A 15,872-nucleotide genomic window follows, 5' to 3' on the forward strand; every position below is an offset into this window, starting at 1 on the left:
GAGTTTATCAGGGGAGGAAACCTAAAGTGTTTAAGGCTTTACAAAAGCTAGTACTAGAGCATGGGCTAGAAGAGCTATGGTTTATAAATAGGCATCCTGATCCAGGATTTACATATTTCTCCTGCCTCCATAATAAATGTGTGAGACTGGACTACTTCTTTGTCTCCAGAGGGCAGGCTGCCATGGTTGGAATTCAAATATTTCCTAGACTTACTTCGGATCACAGCCCTGTGGTGATGGACCCACCAATTCAAAACTTATTCAGGCCACAGAGGCGCTTGACTTTTGATCGGAAATTATTGGCAAATAAGATGTTTGTGCTTCATATGAGGGATTGGATTAGGAATTTTCCAGAGATAAACAGGAATAAGGCTTCGCCCGCTGTAGTATGGGACACACTGAAAGCAGGCTTCAGGAAGGGGGGGGGGGATACTGAGCTTCTGTATATATTAACAAAAACAGCAAAATATCCTTTACCAGGGCCTTTATGATGAGCTCAGGCGGGCTGAAAGTGGCCTGACCCAATGTGTAATTCAAAAGACATCAAGCTCTGTGGCACAAACTAATGTAGCTCACAGTAAGGCGTAGATTAACCTATTATTGTACAAAGACATTGCTTGCAAATATCTCACCTATAGGAGAGAATGTTATGAATTCGGGGAGACGGCTGGGAGATGCCTAGCTAAACGAATTAGAAACAGGGAGACTGAACGTGGCGTTGTGGAAATAGAAAATTTGACTGGGAAATTAGTTAACAGACCCACAGAGATTTTAGCAGCTCTTAGATCTTTTTATCAAGAACAGAGGAGGATAGACCTGTTGGAAATGCAGCTCTATGCTTACCACAAGATGGATTTAACCAGACACTGAGCAGGGAAGATACAGCAGAGTTAGAGAAGCCTATAACTCAGGAGGAGATTGAGAATGCTATTAATGCATTAGCAATGGGTAAAGCAGCTGGTCCTGATGCGCTTCAGTTAGAATTTTATAAGGTCTTTACCCTTAAATTAAAACAGAAATGTTGACAGTCTTTAAAGCTGCTTAACAAGGACAGGCCCTAGCATCCTGGGATACTGCTAACATCATTGTTTTTAAGAAACAGGACAAACCACAAACTCTTCCTGGCTTTTATAGGCTTATTTCCCTTTTAAACAGTGACGGCAAGATTTATGCCAAAGTTCTTGCAGTACAGCTATCTCGGGTAATAACCCCTCTGGTCTCAACACGCCTGCATGGCTTTATCCCGGGAAGAGGCACGGTCAATCATATCAGTCGGGTGGTGACCCATGTTTGATAAAGCAAAAGTCCATCAGGCTCCACTTGGACTGTTACTTCTTTATGCAGAGAATGCGTTTGACCGCATCGCTTGGGAGTGTGATTTGTGTGATGGGGATGGAATCTGAACCTGTTTGCATAACCCGTGGAACTCGGCAAGGCTGTCCATGTTCACCTTTATTATTTGCACTTTATATTAATCCTTTGCTGGTTCTAATAGAACAGAATATGGTTATACAGCCTATACAGATTCAGCAGGAAAAAAAGTCTTGGTTTACGTGGACGATGTGGCAATTGTCATTCCAACACCTGCTACAGCAATGCCCGCGATAGAATGGTTGGCAGCCTCATTTGGATCAATTTCAGGGTATAAATTGAACACTGGCAAAACACAGATTGTATGTACAAATGGTTGGCAGCCTCATTTGGATCAATTTCAGGGTATAAATTGAACACTGGCAAAACACAGATTGTATGTACAAATGAGGCTGTTTTTAATGATCCGAGAGTTGTCCAGGAGGAAGTCTATTTAGGTATTACAATTAAAGCATCACTAGATGAGTTAGTTACTGCAAACTGGGACCAATTACTAGCTGGAATTGAGAAAGAACTGGGGAGAATTGAGTGTTTACATCTCTCACTCATTGGACACTGTAAAGTACTGAAGATGAATCTCTTGCCTAAGGTGCTGTATTTTTTCAGATCAGTTCCGCTAGAGCTTACCAGAATACAGCTGCGAAAGTTACAATCCATTTGTGGATGGTTCATGTGGGGTCAGAAACAAGCTCGGAGAGCGATGAAGTATATGACTCTTCCCCGATCCCGAGAAGGCTGGGCAGTCCCTAACTTTGTGTTGTACTATTATGCATCCCTTCTTCAGAATATAAACATTTTTATAACAGGAGAAAAGGGGAACAACTCAGCTGATGCTCCCTCTACTTTCCATATGCTGTTATGGACAGAAGCTAAGAGGTGCCTTTTAAAGGTAATCGAGCCAAGCTACTACAAAAAGACTGGGTTTAAGGAATTAGGAGCAGCCTTTAAAACCTGGAAGCAGGTTTGCAAGTATTTGAAATTCTGGAAAATTAATTATTACACTCTTATTGATGCGAAACAACTATTACCACCCATTTTCTGGGATACGATCATGGGACGGTGGAAATTAAAAGGGATTTTGACTATTGGTGATTTTTATGATAAGGGCAAGCTGTGTACCTTTCCTCAGTTGAGGGAAAGGTATGGATTGTCAAACAGAGATGTTCTAGATAAGAAGAAAATGCAGCCGGTTGATATAGAGAAAAAGGATATAATCAAAGTTATTAAAACTAGACAAAAAATAGATGTCTCTATGGGAACCTGGTTGAATTGCAAGGGGATGATCTGGAAGAGCAGGATAAGAAATGGAATGAGAGGTTGGGGCACGGCGAGGGTCTGATACAGAGATCGATTAGTATTGCAGGGGAAATATTGATTCCATTAAGTCTTATGTGCCAGCATTCTAAACCCATCTTCAATCTGTATGATACCCCCCTGAAGATGCTAAAGTGGGGTGGTGCTAAAGACAGTAAATGCTTTCGGTGTGGAACTGAGGCAGCTGGCAGTCTTCATATTTTTTATGCATGTACCAAATTGCACCCCCCTCTGTTGGGGACAGAACATTTCTTAACTTCCGTAACTGGGGTAGAAATCAAGCTAACCCTGATATCCATGCTGTAAGGCTTGGCAGAAGAACCATTGGCTAATCGTGGCACTTCAAAGGTTGGATATATTATTTTTATTGCAACCGCTGTAGCACGGCTTTGCATCACGTCAGCATGGCTTCAGAAATGAGGAAGGCAAGGTTTTTAGCATTTTTCAGTTTAGAGCACAATCTGTATTCCGTTCAGTGTTCTCGGAGAAGAAACTTGGGGTTAAAGGTATGGGGAGCCAAACCAGACTATGTGAATGATGAAAGTGGAAATCAATGATTGATATACTCTCTGTGTCGTTAGTATTCTATGTATGTCTATCATACCCGTTAGTCTCTGATTGCACACTCTATTTACTCTTTTTTTTGTACTATTGTACTGCTTTGCTTATAAACGATTGTTCTTGGGGGTGGTTCGTTTTCGTATGTGATATGAGTTTGTAATATTATATAGGTATGTATATAATGAATTTCATGTGTAAGCTATATTATAAGTGACATTATTGCCTCACGCTGATATCATAGCCTAATAAAATAATTGTGATTTTTTTTTTTTTAAAGAAATTTCTTTTATTCATACAGTATAAGATTGGGCATAAACAAAATTGGAGGTGGGGAAGATTCCCCTCACACCTTGCGGTGAACCAGAAGTACACAGAGAGGAAACCTGGAAGACAGAGAGGTAACATTTAACTCAGGATTTCCATATAAGCCTGTAGCTGAAATCCACTCCGGTTTCTCTGCCTATCATAAGGAACTTCCTTAATAATAGGATACTCAGCTATGCACAAGGCATGGCAAAGTTTACACATTGTAAAAGGTTTTGGAACTGAGCCCGACTAAGGGATTTTTGGTGCAGGTTGTACAACACTCTGAGCAGCCTGCGCCTTCAGCATGTGTTTCCTCTATGAGCACTTAAGATTAAGTCTAGCATAAACAGATTTGTTTTAAAAAAAAGAGCTAACTGTTGCTGACAGGTCTGTAGAGGATGAACTCTGCGCCACCGTGGGTGTGGGATGGCAACAAACTGAACACTGATCCAGTATAAGGTACCACAAAATGTAGAAGCGCACAGACCCGCCTATGGTAAAAGTAGATCATCTCTACTCCACTCCATCTCTGGAGTGTCCTAAACATTAACAAACATTTATTGACCATCTTGTTAGACCTCTCCAAGCTCACAGTGAGAGGGCTGTAGCTCGAAATATCATGAGTTGGCTTCTGAGGAGAGAACCAAACCATCTTGCTCATGCTTTGCACACACACTCTTTGTGATAAGAATAGAACAGATAGCAATCCACCATTCTGGTAGCTAATAGATATGAGCAGAAAACCTGCATACAGAATGTGGTTGCATTTCCGTTGAACTATGGGTTTAACAGCTGAAGGGTGAGTTTCAGATGTCACAACAATGTGTAAAAGAGGTTCCCATGAGTTATGATAAGAGGACAACAAGATGTAGGGATATTGAGCAAAACCAACTGGTATATGGTACCTCAGTAAGTGGTAAATCAGGTCTTTCCAAGAAACAAGGACAATATTAAAAAAGAGCTTAAGAAATGGCGATATTTTGTGATGATAGCTATGCTCTTCTTTAGTTCATGATTTTGAAATACATTTACCTGTAATTACAGTTATCCATTTTTCATCCTTCAAACATTCACATGCTTTCCCTGTCAAGCTTGGAAGAATGAATATGCTACTTACCAGTATGCATCTGTTCTTGGCATGTAGGGCTGCTGACATTCATATCTATAGCATAGATCGCCGCCTAGTGTTGGGTCCGGATGATTGCACCTTGTTGTCCTGGAAGAGTCTTCGAAGTATCACGAGATAGGTGGCTCCTCCCCTGGACTACAGTGCGCATGGGCATCAACTCCATCCCCAGATTGCTTTTAGCCATTGTGGCAAAGATGGAGAGTAACAGCGTAAGCGATGGCCATGCTAAGAGTAAACATAACAAAGTCTGCAGCCGCTACAGGCGCCGGGGAGGAAGGCGGGCGATATGAATGTCAGCAGCCCTACATGCCAAGAACAGATGCATACTGGTAAGTAGCATATTCAGTTCGAGGCATGTGGGCTGCTGAATTCATATCTATAGCATAGAATACATAGCAGTCCCTCCATTAACGGCGGCTGCCTGTGCCAGCTGCAGAAGTCTGAAAAAGTGTCTTTAGAACAGCCTTTAGTAAATGTGTGTGGGGTAACCCATGTGGCTGCTCTGCAAATGTCTTCCAAAGGGATATTACCAAGGAAAGCCATGGAGGCCCCCAGCTTGCGAGTGGAGTGGGCTCTAGGGGGGACCGTTAAGGTGCGCTTAGCCTTCTGATAGCAAATTTGAATACACTTAACGATCCACCTGGCTATACCTGCTTTGGAAATAGGGTTGCCTTTGTGTTGGGCTGAAAAGGCAACAAAGAGTTGTTGAGTCTTTCTAAAATCTTTGGTCCTATCGATGTAGTACATCAAAGCACGTTTGACATCGAGAGTGTGGAGCATTCTTTCTGCCACCGTCTCGGGGTTTTGAAAGAACACAGGCAGTTCAATAGTCTGATTGACATGGAACTGGGAAACCACTTTAGGAAGAAATTTAGGGTTAGTGCGCAGCACCACCCTGTTGGAGTGAATCTGAATGAATGGCTCTTGTATGGTGAGCGCCTGCAGCTCACTAACACTCCACAGGGAAGTAATGGCTATTAGAAAAGCCACTTTCCATGTCAGGAACTGAACCTCGCAGGAATGCAGAGGCTCGAAAGGTGGGCCCATCAGCCTGGTGACAACCACATTAAGGTTCCATACTGGAGCTGGCGGGGTCCTGGGAGGGATGACCCGTTTCAGTCCTTCTAGAAAGGCTTTAATGGCAGGCACCCTGAAAACGGAGAGATGCTGCCTGTTCTGGAGATAAGCCGCTATGGCGGATAAGTGTATCCGAATGGAAGCATACGCCAGATTGCATTTGTAAAGATGCAACAAATAACAGATGATGTTGTGGGTGGATGCATCTAGCGGGTTGATGTTGTGGTCGGCACAGTAAATGACAAACCGCTTCCATTTAGCTGCATAGCATGCTCTGGTAGTGGGCTTTCTGGCCTCCCGTATGATATCCATGCAGTCGGGAGGCAAGTTAAGGTAGCCAAACTCTAAGACCTCAGGAGCCAGATCGCCAGGTTGAGCTGTTGCGCATCTGGGTGCTGAATGTCGCCATGGCTCTGCGTCAAAAGCGTGGGTGCAGCCTTTGATGCGGTACCACGGAGAGTTCTTGAAACATGGTGTACCATGGTTGGCGTGCCCACGTTGGAGCAACCAGGATGAGAGTCATCGAGCGTTGCTTCAGCTTCCTTGCCACCAGCGGTATGAGAGGCGCTGGGGGAAAAGCGTACGCAAATCTGCCTGATCAGTTCATCCATATCCCATTGCCCAGCGACTGTGGATGTGGAAATCTGCTGGCGAAGCTTTGGCATTTTGCGTTTGCGTTTGTGGCAAACAGGTCTATCTCTGGATGACCCCACTGCTGGAAGTACGGGTGGAGTACTGATGGATGTATCTCCCACTCGTGCATTTGGTGGCTGTACCTGCTGAGCAGATCTGCCATCTGATTGTCCTTGCCCGGGAGGTGTTCCGCCATGAGGAAGAAGTTCCTCTGACTGGCCCACTTCCACATGCTCTAAGCCAGATGAGACAACTGTGGAGAGTGTGTACCCCCCTGCTTTTGAATGTAGTACATGGCTGTCATGTTGTCCGTCCGGATCAACACGACCTTGTTGCACAGATGTACTTTGAACGCCTTCAGTGCCATGAAGATCACCATCAGTTCTAGGAAGTTGATGTGCATCTTCCTTTGCTGCGTTGTCCACAGTCCCTGCACTGTGTAGTCGAGCACATGAGCTCCCCAACCCTGGAGAGACGCGTCCGTCGTCAGGATAATTTGCGGCACAGGCTCCTGGAACGGTCGGCCCTTGCAAAGGTTGTGTGGATTCCACCAATGCAGAGAGCTGAATGCCCGACCGGTCACCAACACTAGGTCGCGTAACTGCCCTTGAGCCGGAGTCCACTGACGAGCCAAGCATTCTTGGAGCGGACGCATATGGAGCCTCGCGTGCGGGACTATGAAGATGCAGGAGGCCATCATGCCTATCAACTGCATGAACACCCTCGCCGGAAGCGAGTGGTGCGGTCTGAACTTCTGGATCAACGACTGCATGTTGCATATTGTTACTGAATTTGGCTGAGCTGTGGCTGCCAGAGTATCGATCGTCGCATCCAGATACTGCCGCACATGAGCTGGCTGAAGGTGCGACTTCGGATAATTCAGCAAGAACCCCAGATCGTGAAGGAGGTGAATGGTATGGGACATGCTGGCTGCACACTGCTGGGCCGACTTCGCCTGAACAAGCCAGTCGTCCAGATAAGGGTAAACGTGAACGTTCCGCCCACCGAGGTGCAGCCACTGTTGCCAGTCATTTCGTGAACACCCTGGGCGCTGTGGTCACCCCAAAAGGCAGGACCTTGAACTGGTAATGCTGACCTTGACTGGTTAACCTGAGGTATTTTCTGTGTGATGGATGAAGTGGAATGTGAAAATACGCATCCTTGAGATCTAAGGTTAAGAGGAAGTCCCCCTGATTGAGCAGCGGGAGAACTTGCTGCAGCGTCAGCATATGAAAGTGTTCTGAGAGAATATATTGGTTCAGGGGTCTGAGGTCCAGTATGGGTCTGAGGGACCCGTCCTTCTTTGGAATCAAGAAGTACAGGGAGTATACGCCTGTGCCTTCTTCCCCCACTGGCACGAGCTCGATTGCCCCTTTTTGCAGCATGACAAGTACCTCCTGCTGCAATAAGTGCAAATGCTCGGCGGACATAGGACGTTGGCTTGGTGGTATGTTTGGAGGAGTGGATGTTAACTCCAGACAATAACCGAACTGGACAAGTTTCCTGACCCACCTGTCTGTGGTGATGGATTTCCAGACTGGCAGAAACTGCTGGAGTCGCTCCCCGACAGGTGTTGTATGGTCGGGGGGCAGTGACAGGGCGTCACTGTTTGCTGGCGGCAGAGGAACGGGAGTTGTTGTTTCCAAGGCCTCTGCCCTTGGTACTGTTGCCTCGATAGCCTCCTCTACCCTGCTTGGCGTAAGATGACTGCGCTCCGCCTTTGGTGTACTGCGTTTGCTGGGACATATGGCCTCTGGAAACACCTCTAGTGCCTGAGCGACGAAAAGTGCTGCCCCGAAACTGTTGGGACTGGAGCGCACCCATGGACTTGGCAGTCTCGGTATCCTTTATTTTTCTAGGGTGGTATCCACCTCTGGACAAAATAACCTATCAGGGTTCACAGGCTGGTTGAGGATGGTGGTTTGGATCTCCGGCTTGAACCCGTAGATTCTGAGCCATGCCTGACGTCTCAACATCACACTGGTGTTGATGGCCCTGGCTGCGGTGTCAGCAACATCCAGAGCGCACTTAATGGAAGCGTTAGGTAGGAGTTTCCCTTCCTGGATAAGCATCTCCCCCGCCTCTTTATATTGGTCTGGCAGATGCTGCAATAGTGTCTCTAGCGTGTCGTAGTGTGCCCTGTCGTATCGTGCCAAGAGTGCCTGCGTGTTAGAGATACGCCAGATATTGGCCGCCTGAGCTGCTACTCTCTTCCCTGATGCCTCAAGCACTTTAGATTCTCTGTCTGGGGGAGGAGCTTCACCAGTGGTCTGCAAATTCGCCCTCTTGCGGGCATTAGAGACTACTAGAGAGTCCAACGGCAACTGGCCCCTGATGTAGTAGGATCCCCAGTTGCCGGTCTGTATTTCTTCTCAATTCTAGGGTTGACTACCCTTGACCGTGTGGGTTCCTTAAAAATGTCAGCAGCATGTTTAAGGACCCCCTTTAGCATCGGAAGAGTCTTTACAGTCTTTTCGGCAGTTGAGAAAGTGTCAAAAAGGAAGTCCACTTCCACAGGGTCAGCATGCATTGCAACGTTGTGGTTTGCAGCTGCCCTTTCAATTAAGGCATGAAATGCCGCAGAATCCTCAGTGGGAGACGTTTTGACGCTGTACGCCTGAGGGTCATGGGCGGTGTGCTGATCCCCTTGGGCACCTGAGTCCACCCACGAGTCCTGCTGTTCATGAGGCTCCGTGTCGTGTGGAAAATTGTATTCTTCATCCACATCCCCAGCATCCTCACCATCAGAATAAGTGGTTGAGAGTGTTGCAATTCTTGGAGTGAGAGGAATTAGAGGTTCGACCAAAGCTGGTGAATCTGAATCAGGCCTTTTGCGCTTCATAGGAATTGTATACGACCCGAAAGGCTGCGAAGCCGTGATTTTCCGTTTGAAAAGCATAAGCTTCCCGGTGTCGGCATCGATGAAATGCTCTGACTGCTCCTCTTGCAATAGCTGATGATGCTGCAAGCTCCCAGCCGGGGGAGTGGGCTTCGACCCCGCAGAGACTTCGGGCACCGATTTCGGGGCGAAGGCCTTGGGCGCCACCTTTGGCGGCAACGTGAAGACGAGTGGCGTCGATGGTTTTGGCGTCGGGACAGGTCCCTTAGGGGTGGAAGGCGTCTTCGGTGCCGCCGCCGAAGTCTTGTCCCTGATTCGCATAAGGGAGTCCGAGACATGCTTCGTAAAGGAAGCGGACGGTTTTGTCGACCTGACTGCCGACCTCGGGCCACCAACATCGGGAGACTCGAGCGACGATGACAACGGCGTCTCCGTGCCAGGCGTGGGAGCATCCTTCTTCGGTGCGCTACGATCTGTGGCCGCGGCAGCAGACTTCGACGCCGGCGGTGTCGGAGCGGCAGCCTGGACCACCGTATTTGGGACTCCAGACTTTGGCTCGACGCCCTTGCTTGACTTCGGCTCAACGCCCTTTTTTTGCTTCGGCTCGACGCCCTTGCGTGAATCCGACTCCACGCCCTTCTTGGACTGTGGGGCAACGACTTTGACCACCTTAGGTCCGACGCCTTTGACCGACTTGACCGGGTCGATGGTACCCTTTGGCGTAGAGGGCCCCGACACAGCGGAAGCTGATGGCGTCGACAGGGGGGCAGACGTCTTCGGTTTCGATGGCGTCTCGACCAATGTCTTCGTCGACACCGATGGTTTCACTTTCGGTTTCGTGTTCGACAATGGCGGCTCCGCCGAAGTGTCCGTAGCCGGGCCAGAAGGCGGGGCCGTGGATACAGGAAGAAGGTCTTGGGTAAGGCCGTGTGGCGATCCCTCGACCTGAGCCTTTGTAATTGTTCGAACGGGCATAGCTCTTCCTCTGAGCTATCTTCCATGGCCCCATAGGCCTCATTGTCGTCCCCTACCTCGTCAACGACTTCTTCCACGCGTTGACCTTCGACATAGTCATCGTAGTCGAATTCGATGTCCACCGATGGAGGTGAAATCTGCAGCAGAACCTCTTGTTCGTCTGCCTCCTCGTCGTCGAAGATGTCCGCTGGTGCCGGGGCCGAGCGCCGGGCCTGAAGGCGCGCCACGCGCCGAATCGTTTTCTTCGAACGAAACCTGGAACAGGCCAGACAGCTGGCTTCGTCGTGGTCCGGCGACAGGCACTTGTTGCACACAGGGTGGACGTCAATGTGGGGATACTTAGATCCACACACAGGACAGTTCTTGAATGGACTCCGTTCCATGTCGTCGAAAGTCTTGCTGCGCCGACCGGGCCTCGATCACCGAAGAGTCACACGACTCCCTGGATATCCGACTCGAACAGAGCCGGAACAGAACCGGGCACCGAACGCAAACAATACCGACGATGCGAAAAAGGCATTCGGGCCTCGAGAAAGTCTATGTCGATTCCGATCTGGAGAAAACGAAATTACATCCGAACCCAATGGCGGAAAAAAACAATCTAAGGATGGAGTCGATGCCCATGCGCACTGTAGTCCAGGGGAGGAGCCACCTATCTCGTGATACTTCGAAGACTCTTCCAGGACAACAAGGTGCAATCATCCGGACCCAACACTAGGCGGCGATCTATGCTATAGATATGAATTCAGCAGCCCACATGCTCGAACAGAAAGGACCTCACAAAAACGGGAGGAGCAGAAACCTTGTCCTTCACAACTCCTCCAGTTTTTTTTATCTTCTTTCTTCCTTCTCTTGAGTTGCTCTGAAAATGTGAGCTTTGGAAGTCTCTGTGGGGTGAGGGTCTTAACCTTTCCACTTTATTGAGCAATTCAGGGATCTCACAGTGAGGTTGATAATCTGTTGAAGGCACATTCTAAAGGAAGCATTTGTGTAATTTGCAGTTGTAACATTTATCACAGAGGATTCACAGAAAGTAGTTCCAAGGCAGTCAACTGCATTCAGATGAAGAATCTCTTTAACTTGAGTAGTGTATATGTTCTGACTTCTCTTTGTATATTCCTGCAACCCTCCAGCAGATCAAAAGATCTGAATTTTAAGCCCTTAGCAGCAAATGAGTCAGCTGCAGGGAGGCAGGGCAGTTGTGAAATATATGCCCATGGTACCTAATTAATAGAAGATAGTGCAACTTGAATCATATAGACTGCTATATTGACAAGTCCGACCGAAACGTGGACCTATTTACAGTACAATGATGGTGCACTGCTAAGCACTAATTTTGAACAGCTGATGAAAGTTTGATTGGGTCTGCTTAGGAAACCTACCCATTTGTTGCTCATCTGTGGTACATGCTCTACAAAGCACTGCACCAAGAAACGGAGGCTCTGCTGGTCACCGTAGTGTTAAGCTGGACAAGGATGGGGGGTCTCTTATCCCTGACTCTTTAGGGTCTTTGTGGAGGCGCGGTGCAAGTCGAGGTCCGAGAATGGATAGGGTTCTTCCTTGGTCACTGTTTTCAGGCATTTTTCTGCTCCTAGTAATCCAAAATTAATGTTGCTCTGAGGCGTGCCACAAATCGAAGCTGTAGGTACGAGTTTGAAAAGCATCTCTATGGGCCCCCTTACTGCCTGGATACGTTATTTTGGCTTCAGCTTCTTAGCATTGCCTGATGACATCTAACCATTCATCTTGATAGGGACAAGACGTTCACCAGAAATAGTTCAAGGGGTGTATATCATCCATCGCCAAGTGGATGGATGCCAACTTCCTTTTTCCGAACATTTTTGGGAACTGATCCATCTATGGATGATCCATCTGTGGCTGTTGGAGATATCCACTGCACAAAAGATCTTCAACAACATTGTTTTTTCTAGTATTTTTCACTGTAGCACATGCCAGTGCATGAAGGCCATTGGAGCAGTACAGTTAAGATAAAATGCAACTCAACTCCTGATGTGTATTTTGCAGTCTTAAAAGCTCTTAAGAAGAGTGTAGCAATGAAGGCTTGAACTAGCTTGAACAGCCCTGTGTCTAAGTACCCTTTCGTTAACAGCCTGTTCTGCATGGGACCATTGACCCTAGGAAGACATCATGGCGGGGAAAAACAAGCAACAATTAACATTATGAAGAGCCATCCATTAAACCAGCAGTAATCACATTTCTGCTTGGGATTTATTCTGAGTCAACACTATTGTATGAGGATACTAAAAGAAGACATGCAGACCAGGGATACCTTGAACTTTATATGCATCACCCTGCCTGGTGATTATACAATTGGCCAGGCTGATGATGTTCTCTTCTTTGTCTGATGAAGGATCTGCAGAAGTGGAGTAGAACGGCCTTTGTTGAAGAACAATGATTCACGCCATCAACTTGAAAAACGTGGATAGGCGATTGTTCCTCTGGTCTGGAAGATCTAATTTTCAGTCATTTGCAGTTTTGAAGAAGTTGGACCTAGGCCAGCTCCCAAAATGGTAGAGGCTGCATCCAAGGAGACATCTGCTCTCCTTCGGCGATTGTCAATGCCTGGTTCTTCTGCTCTTCAGGCAGCTTACTGAGGAAAGGAGTTACCTCTTGCCATTACTGTGTGTTGAAAAAATGCAAAATTGCTATGGAATTGGTCAACATGGCTGAAGTAACCACTAAGGCACTGACATTTTTGCTCATAGTGCCTAGTCAAGTCAAATAATCTTTATTTGGTCAAAAAAAGACCATAAAAGCACATGTTAAAAGCAAATTACAAACAGATCACACACATTAACCCTTTGCGTGCTGGTGACGGAACCACTGTCACCAGCCACAGACGCGCCGTGCTAATGACGGAGTGGTTCCGTCACGGTCCGGCCGCCGCGCCAGCGCAGCATCAATTCCGTACATGCGCTGCGCGTTCTATTGAGCGGGCGGAGCCGTGACGGAACCACTCCATCACAAGGAGAGCGCGGCCCGTGGCTCGTGACGGAGTGGTTCCGTCACAAGCATGGCAGCGCTGCACGCCCCCCCACCCCCTCAGCGCCGCAGGCGGAATTATCGCCGCGGCCAAGGGGTTAAAAACACAAAAGTCAATTACTGAATGGACATCATCATTACCCTTCTATGGCATCATAGCGGAGTCATACTGCATATTTTTTCCTTAAGTTCCTCCTCTGAAGGAGTAGAATTAAACACTGCTTAACAGATTGTATGGGAATAACAGTGCTGTAAAAGCAGTAATCCTTCTTGGTGTGTTTTAAAACAAAATGGAACGAAATGGTCACTTGCGAGTAGGAGTAGTTTTGCAGCTCGAAGAGTTTCCTGTAGTCACATGCTGTGCAGTATTCCTCCACTCCAGTGGTTGGGTCCGGAATTGTCTTTGTTTTGCTTTTCTTCTTTGGGACGTTGTCGACCACCATTTGGTGCAAGGTCCATCCCTTGTGTGACACTATGGAATCTCCCTATGGTCTGCGGTCACTATCCCTGTGGATCCTGTAGTGTTTGTCCACAAACCCGAAAAACAGAATGTGTAGACATAGGCACAGGGAAGCCTTGGATTCTGAAGACTCATACCAACTGCAACTCAGACAGAGTCATTTATATGATAACCTGTCCTTGTTCGCCGAGATACATCGGTTACACCACACGCAAAATCAAATTGAGGATCAGCGAGCATAAAAGCACCATACGTTGCAACAAACAATCCACGTGTCTCACGAGTCACTTCTTTACTCTTAAACATAAGGCAGAAGACATGCGGTGGCTGGTGCTAGAATGTCCATTCATTCCAGCACATTTTTCTTTTTTTTAAATATGCTTTTTGTCATAGCAAGGTCACCATTACATTTACAATCATTTCGTCGCCTCTTATTTACAGAATATTGTGCGGTGTCATCAACATTTTCACATCAATATTACCACTTTTTCCGTTTACTTTGTTAGTGCTGTTCCCCCCCATGACATTTAATATTACCACATATTTACTTTTGTTTCAATTTTGCTTCAACCAAACTCCCCCCCACCCGTATACATGGTATAGAGTCCTTTTCTCGCGAGCAATGCCCGTTCTTTTATATTCCGTAATATAATGGCCAACCGTCGTACCATTCTCATATTTCAATGCTACTACCAATTATGATGTGTTCCAATTCTGCAACCTGTACAACGTGTGTGCGGCCCTTATCATAGCGTGGTCGGCACCCCAATTGGGGGCCTTCCCCTGCCCTTGTCAGCCCACCAACCTGTCCACTATTGGCATAGGTAGTCACTCGGTGCATTCCTTCGCGCACGTATCAAACTCCTCTACCATTAAGTTCCATTCTATGGAGATTGGGTGTTTGCGTAGACCTCTTCTCTCCTCTCTTTGTAGCTCTTGGCCCTCTGCCTTACCCCATCTCAATACCTCGCTACTCCATGACTCCACACTCGGCGGTTTCACTGACTTCCATTTCATTGCTATCGCCCGCTTTGCTAATAATAACGCCAGGTCTACAAACCTAGTTGCTACACTCCTCTTCCTTTCTTTGTGCCCCAGCCCCAGCATGTTGTATAGTGTTGAGTCGTATGGTCTTCCTGGGGCAACCTCCGCCAGGATGTGGTGGATTGTGGCCCAGTAATGTCCGAACGTAGGGCAGCCAAAGAACATGTTTAGCATACCCGCGTCATCCCAGTGGCATCTGGGGCATTGGTTGGAGGACTCAGGGAACATTGTGTGTATTCTGTGTGGGGTTAAGTATGCTCTATGGACGATCATGAGTTGTATGAATTTGAACTTAGGGTTGCGTGACACTTTCTTGGGGAACTTTAGTATCCTTTCAAAGCCCTTATCATCAATGTCTCCGCCTGTGTCACCCTCCCAACGTGTACAAAGTGGCTGTAGCAGAACCGCTTTACTCGCTCTGATACCCCTAGTGAGCCACTTTGTTAAATGGCTGCCCGATCCCATGAGATATTGCATGGTGAGCAGGGCCGTCGTTTCCGGTTCCGTGCCTTCTCTCCCCTAGTGTGTAGAGATGTAGTGTGTGACTTGTGCATGTAATAGAAACATCGATCGTGGCGTCTGGTGTAATTGCATAAATTCTGCAGGCGCAAGGAGTTTACCCTCCGAGAAGAAGTCCCCCACTTGTGTCACCCCAACCTCGTGCCATGAATTCAGTTTACGTTCTGTGAGCGTGCCAGTTCCTATGGGGATGCCCAGGAGGGGTATCGTGGGTGCGTAAGCCTGTTGACTGCCAGTGTACCTGAGTGCTGCCCTCCACTGCTGTATCGCAAGCTTAAGCAGGGGGGGGGGATGGGGGGGGTGATGCTGTTATTTTTGCTTTTGGGAGCAACAGTCGGTGTATGCAACCTCCATTCCTATCCGCCTCCGACATGTTTAATTCATGCAAGTTACGACCTGCCAGCCAGTCAGCTAACCATTGAAGCTGGCAGGCGTAGCCATATGCTATCAGATCAGGAACTCCCATACCTCCACCATCTGTTGGCAGTTGCAGTTTGGCTAAACTTATACGTCTCCTGCCCGTACCCCACACCAATTCCATTAGCAGCGTGTGTAATTGTTTAAAAAGAGCCATGGGCACCAGCACAGGCACGTTTGTGAAGTAATATATCAGTCTAGGCAGGACCACCATTTTCGAGATC

The 15,872-nt window shown here is 47.4% G+C and overlaps 1 protein-coding gene and 1 pseudogene across 1 annotated transcript in view; both read right to left on the minus strand.

Moving 5' to 3' along the window:
- Positions 1 to 15,872, minus strand: part of LOC147692587 (RNA-binding protein 6-like) — a 1,208,024-nt gene that overhangs the window by 106,947 nt on the left and 1,085,205 nt on the right. The window lies entirely within an intron of this gene.
- On the minus strand, positions 7,994 to 10,588 carry LOC147692588 (uncharacterized; annotated as a pseudogene).

Source organism: Lissotriton vulgaris, chromosome 9, assembly GCF_964263255.1.
Source record: "Lissotriton vulgaris chromosome 9, aLisVul1.2, whole genome shotgun sequence".
In the NCBI taxonomy this organism is placed as follows: Eukaryota; Metazoa; Chordata; class Amphibia; order Caudata; family Salamandridae; genus Lissotriton; species Lissotriton vulgaris.